This window comes from Crassostrea angulata, chromosome 1, assembly GCF_025612915.1.
Source record: "Crassostrea angulata isolate pt1a10 chromosome 1, ASM2561291v2, whole genome shotgun sequence".
Classification (NCBI taxonomy): Eukaryota; Metazoa; Mollusca; class Bivalvia; order Ostreida; family Ostreidae; genus Magallana; species Magallana angulata.
This window is the reverse complement of record NC_069111.1, coordinates 4,777,498-4,784,315: the sequence shown is the minus strand read 5'-3', so window position 1 is coordinate 4,784,315 and position 6,818 is coordinate 4,777,498. Positions and strand designations below refer to the sequence as shown.

The following is a 6,818-nucleotide window of genomic DNA, read 5'->3' as shown; positions in this document are numbered from 1 at the left end:
TTCATAACTCAAAAGGTTCTTAACCGATTTTGATGAAATTTTCAGAGATTTTTGCAAAATGGCGTCCCTCAAAAGTATTAAAATTTTAAAGAGAACATCACGTCTGTTTTGACGTGACGTCAATTTAAAAAATTTAAAAAAGTCATTTTGTCCCGGACTTTTCTCGAAAACGCTTTAAGATAGAGGCTTGAAATTTTCAATGGTTATGATTTGGTCGATTTACCTCTGTAATAAGGCTGGAAATGAAAATCTATCACTTCCGGTCCAAACCGGAAGTGAAACAAATTTTTCGAAAAAATGAATTTTCTGATCAAATCAAAAATGAATATGTGTTTTGTAGAGCTTATTAAGCTGAATCTAACACTGAAAGCCGTTTTAAAATCGGACGATGCATTACAGAGATATATGAGTTCAAAAAATGATTTTTCCGGAAATTTTGATTCCGCGTTTTTGGTTAAGAAATTAGTATCAAGTTCTTAGTTAAATTAACTTGTACCTAAAAATTAATTGTTAAGTCGTACTGTAACACATTCGGATTTTTTTTGTTAAGTCGTTCTTGAAATCGGAAAGGTTTTTGTTAAGTCGTACGTAAAATTATTCGGTTTTTGTTAAGTCGTACCAGGAATAATTCGATTTTTTCATCTTTTTATTTAGGTACTCTTGTTATTGGTTTAAGAGCTCTGCTTCTTACAGGAACTTCCAGCTTTACTTCCGACATTAACGGAAGACCCACTCGTTGCTTTGCAACGAGCTTTGCTCTAGTTATTATTATTCTTTTTATTTTTTTTTCTGACTCCTTTTCGGCTTTATAACTCAAAAAGTTTACAACCGATTTTAATGAAATTTTCAGAGGTTGTGTGCAACTAAAATACCTCAACGTTTGTGAAGTTTCTTTGAAAACATCACTTCCGTTTTTACGTTACGTCATTTTTAAAATTTTCAAAAAGTCATTTTGTCCGCGGCTTTTCTCAAAAATGCTTCAAGATAGAGGCTTGAAATTTTCAATGATTATGATTTAATCGATTTGCCTCTGTAATAAGGCTGGAAATGAAAATCTGTCACTTCCGGTCGAAACCGGAAGGGTATCAAATTTTTCGAAAAAATGAATTTTCTGATTAAATCAAAAATGAATATGTGTTTTATAGAGCTTATTAAGCTGAATCTAACACTGAAAGCCGTTTTAAAATCGGACGATGTATTACAGAGATATACGAGTTCAAAAAATGATTTTTCCGGAAATTTTGATTCCGCGTTTTTGGTTAAGAAATTAGTATCAAGTTCTTGGTTAAATTAACTTGTACCTAAAAATTAATTGTTAAGTCGTATTGTAACACATTCGGATTTTTTTTGTTAAGTCGTTCTTGAAATCAAAAAGGTTTTTGTTAAGTCGTACGTAAAATTATTCGGTTTTTGTTAAGTCGTACCAGGAATAATTCGATTTTTTCATCTTTTTATTTAAGGTACTCTTGTTATTGGTTTAAGAGCTCTGCTTCTAACAGGAACTTCCAGCTTTACTTCCGACATTAACGGAAGACCAACTCGTTGCTTTGCAACGAGCTTTGCTCTAGTTATTATTATACTTTTTCTTTTTTTTTCTGACTTCTTTTCGGCTTCATAACTCAAAAAGTTTTTAACCGATTTTTATGAAACTTTCAGATATTATGTGCACTTATAATGCCTCAAAGATGTTAAAGTTTCTAAGGTAACGTCACTTCCGTTTTTACGTTACGTCATTTTTAAAATGTTCAAAAAGTCATTTTGTCCGCGGCTTTTTTCAAAAACGCTTCAAGATAGAAAGTTGAAATTTTTCGTGCTTACATATTGATCGTTTTGCCTTTGTAATAAGGCTGGAAATGAAAATCCGTCACTTCCGGTCGAAACCGGAAGTAAATCAAATTTTTCGAAAAAATGAATTTTCTGATCAAATCAAAAATGAATATGTGTTTTGTAGACCTTATCAAGTTGAATCTAACACTGAAAACCGTTTTAAAATCGGATGATGCATTTCAGAGATATCGGGGTTTAAAAATTGATTTTTCCGGAAATTTTGATTCCACGTCCTTGGTTTAAAAAATAGCGTAATGTTCAATGTAAAATTAACTCGTACCATAAATAATTGTTAAGTCGTACTGTAACACATTCGGATTTTTTTTGTTAAATTGTTCTTGAAATCGGAAAGGTTTTTGTTAAGTCGTACTTAAAATCATTCGTATTTTGTTAAGTCGTACCAGGAATAATTCGATTTATTTTATCTTTTTATTTTAGTTACTCTTGTTATCGGTTAAAGAGCTCTGCTTCTTACAGGAACTTTCAGCTTTACTTCCGACATTAACGGAAGACCCACTCGTTGCTTTGCAACGAGCTTTGCTCTAGTTCTTTTTATGGTACCATTTTTGTTTTATACTGGAACATATCATTGATTTTTAAATTAAATGTAACTTAATTGATCCAAAGAATCTGATAACATCGAGTTGCCAGGCATGGATCATCTGATCAAATTAGACGGGAATATTAAGAATATAGTCAAAAATGTACTAATCCACTTGGGTAACATTGAGTTCATTTCTTAAATAATATTTGTTAAATTGTATTCAGTTTTCATTGTTTTTTCGTTTCCTCGGGTGAATTACCAAAAACTGGAACATTGCCAATGGAGAGCTCCACAAGTTCAGAGACAAGTAAAAACAATTGATATACTCAACTTATACCTTGTTTGTATTCACACATGTAAATTTTGTTAATATAGTACATTTACCTGGTATTTAGGGTACACAAAGATTTAAGTTAATTCTCTATTTAAATGCATAAGTTATTATGATGTCACATTCCAAAAAAAAAAATTAAAATATACCTGACTGATATTTTTGAATAAATTTTAAGTCATCAATTTTATGTGGTTTCATTATTTTTGGCAGATTTTAATGAAATAGCAGCATCAGCAGATGGGACATATCAAAGGCGTGGATCAGGAAGATGTCACAATAGCCTTTCAGGTGAGCTTAATATAAGGTTTACCATTCCATTCATTCAATTACCCTTCTACTGCCCTTGCTGAACTGAATATATTGGAAACAGAATAATCTATACCTATACTACAATTGTATGTTCAAAGCTATTTTGAAATTATCTGGTCGGGGGGGGGGGGTGCAAAGTTGGTCTGGGGCATGACACCCCCACTACCCTTCTAGATTCAGGCATGATGACTCGGCAAGTTTCAACCTTGGTACCATTTCTTAATTACTCTTGCTTAAATGATATTGTCGCTTATATTTCAAGACAGTATTAACCATGCATGTAATTGATCTAGCTATATTATTAATATAAGTTAGGGAGATAATGATCATGCAGTCACATCTTGTATGTCTGTCCACCTGTGCAATCTTGTCCAGGCAGTTTTCTTAATTATGACCTTATATTGGATAAGGTCAAGGTCATCTTTGGTAAAATGTATTATAAGTGTCCCTGCATGCTATTATTAGTTCACCTGAGCTGAAAGCTCAAGTAACCTTTTCTGATCACATTTTGTTTGTCGTCTGTCTGTCCGTTTGTAAACTTTTCCATGATTTTCAACATCTCAAGAACCACTGGGCCAATTTCGACCAAACTTGGCACAAAGCATACTTAGGCAAAGGGGATTCAAAGTGAGAAAATTAAGGACCGCAATTGGGGGTCGAATTTTTACATAGGAATATATAGATCTCACAGAAACCAATTAGCCACGATCATTTTTGTATAGTGTAAAAAAAATTTAATAATATACAGCGAATCTAAACTAATGCAAATGCATGTTTATACTCTATTTAGGTGCTGCATCACTTATTGGTAAGAGAATAGGGAAAGTGATAGCATTCGCAGCACGCTACAAAAGGTGCAGGATTTGTGATGTAGCTAAAACACAGCAAAGGGATCCAAGGCAACACACCTGCAGGAAAAACTGGAAGAGGTCTGCCAAGGCAATGGAACCCGACATGGTGGTGGAAATGTTGAAGTCCACAAAGGAAAAAAATGCCATGGTGACAACACTTATAGGGGACGACGATTCTACTGCCTACAACCGTGCAAGAGTTGAGGTTTGCCCTTCCATGGTAAAAGTGTCAGACAAAAACCATGTAAAAAAGAATCTGTCATCTCAACTCTACAAGCTAAAACCGCAATACAAGGAACTATAAGTCAAAATCATCAATGCAATTATGAAAGGATTCAGCTACATGCTATCTCAAGCAAAGGGGGAAGTTGAACACATCAGAAATGGTTTACCCTCTGTTGTTCTGCACCAGTTTGGGGACCATAGCCAGTGTGGCAGCTGGTGTGCAATATTAAAAGAACCGTCCAGGAAACACAGGAATTTACCGTGTGGGGAGCAGACCTCACAAACATTGAGCTGAAAAGATCATTGTTGTCAGTATTTAAAAAGCTTGATCCTGAAAAATTAAGCAAACTGGACTCGAGCAACAGTAACGAGAGTTTTAACAACACTCTTCGCTCAAAAGCCCCAAAAGACAAACACTATAGTGATGGTGGAAGTTTGGCGCATCGTTTGTCGGCTGCTGTATGCCAGAAAAATGAGGGATATGCATATGTTTCTAAGGTAAGTTTGTTAAAATCATAGAGAGATTTTAGAACATCATATTTTGATGTGTGCTTTATAAACAAATAGAAATTGTACCGGTAAATGATCTTTTAATTACTTATTTAAATTAAGGTTCACAGGAAACTTGGATTAAGTCCAGGAACATTAACAGAAAGGCGTGCCAAAAACCTTGACAAGGATGTTTTAAGGAAGAAAAAAGGGTCAAAGACTAAAGAATTCAAGGTACATATTACTTTACTAGTCATATGATGCAATCACAGATGACTGAAATAATTAAACAGTTTAATATCATTATACATGCATGTATGCATGAAAGCAAATAAATTTTGGTTTGACCACAAAGCAATAATAATAGAGAATATATGCAATTTAATTATTATAATATTACTGGTACACATTTAAAAATTTGACCTTTGATTTTACCTTTCATTTTTATTATAATGAAATAGTTTAAATTCTGTGTTCCATATTTATTCAAGAGGAACATTTCCTTGATAAATTATCAAGGTCTTCTTGTATAATTATTTTAAAATTTTCTGTTTCATAAGTTAAGAAGACTTCAATTGAAAAGTGAGAGAAGTACAGAGACCAAAAGCAGTGAAATAAGGGAAGGAGATACATACCTATCCAATGTTCTTGGTAAGAATATAAAATGACCTCATTAACCTTTCAGTGATTCATATAGCTACATGTGTTCCATATAATTACCAGTACATCTCTACAAGGCAAGGGGAATATTATAATGACCCTCTTCTTTGTGAGTAAAGTTAAAAATATTTTTCAGGTAAAGGGCAAAAATCATTGCACCTGCAAAACCACCTGGGATATTTTACCATACATGTATACTTACACTTTTAACATATTACAGATGATGTAGTAGAGCCAGATCTTCTCGAAATCCCGGGGCCTAATGAAGACAGTGGTGACCATGTCAGCAAGATTGTTTTCTATGATTTAGAGACCACTGGCTTAGGTATTAGACTACACAATTTACTCATTCTGTTCATGTATAGTTTTTATCATTGAATTGTGTTTGTTACAAGTTGGTTAATCATGTATGGATCCATAGAATTTTTCCAAGAGGAAGTCGAGGGTTTTGGGATAATTGTGTTTGCTGGTTGAGGGGGGTGTCTAAAGTCTCATTTTGGTAATTTTAATGCGAATTTGATAAATTTGAATTTTCCATGGGGTCCAAAGGACCCTCCCCCCCCCTTATAGATCTGTACATGGTCCATTGTTTTGATGTTTTGTGACATTTAACTAAACCATTTGAAACACATTTGTTCACTTTATATTTTTATTTTATAACAACAAATTCGGATCACAGCCTATTGAGACATCATGGATTGAAGAGCATCATATGAACTAGTTTGGATATATTTCTTTGTTTTGGGTAAAATTTATCAATATCTAATATTACATTATTTCTTAAAAAAGTTTTCTGCATGGTTAGTGAAGAGTAATTTAATTTCTAAGCCTTTTTTAAATGTAAGCTGATGCCTATGAATTTCACCTTACAAATTTTCTCGAGAGAGAGAGAGAGAGAGAGAGAGAGAGAGAGAGAGAGAGAGAGAGAGAGAAATTAGAAGCGCTATGATGGAAGTATTGCTTCATTATTAAATAGTGATGTATAAAAATGATTGTAGGACGAGAGAGCTCAATTGTGCAGTTGGCAGCAACATATGAGGACCATGTTTTTAACAGATATATAACTCCAAATCAGGAAATGTCCGAAGAAGCCAGCCGGGTCACAGGAATAAATTACAACTTCATGACAAATGAAATGGTTCACAATAACAAGTCTGTATCTCACAGCCATGCACTACAAGTTTTGTTAGATTTTATACAGTTTTTGATGTTACTTGGTAAAAATTGTGTTTTAGTGGCTCATAACAACAAGGTTTTTGATTCCATCCTTCTTTACAATCAGTTAAAATATCATAGTCTTTGGAATCACTTTTGCAAATATGTCACTGGTTTTTGCGATACTTTACCTTACTTTAAAAAACTTTACCCTGGCTTAGAAAGTTACAAACAGGATTACATTGCCATGAAATTACTGCAAGAAAGTTATTCTGCTCACAATGCTTTAGATGATTGCAAAATGTTGCAAAGACTTGTACATAATGTTGGAGATGTTGATACTTTATTGTCCAAGTTTTATTACAGCTCTTCTCAGATTACCTCTCATGGTGTTCAGCCTTCTTTAGAGTCGTTTGAACACATG

The 6,818-nt window shown here is 33.6% G+C and overlaps 1 pseudogene; it reads left to right on the top strand.

The window, feature by feature from the left end:
- The first annotated feature begins 2,626 nt into the window (after positions 1-2,626).
- LOC128171030 (uncharacterized) lies at positions 2,627-6,372 on the top strand (annotated as a pseudogene).
- Positions 6,373-6,818: the final 446 nt, after the last annotated feature.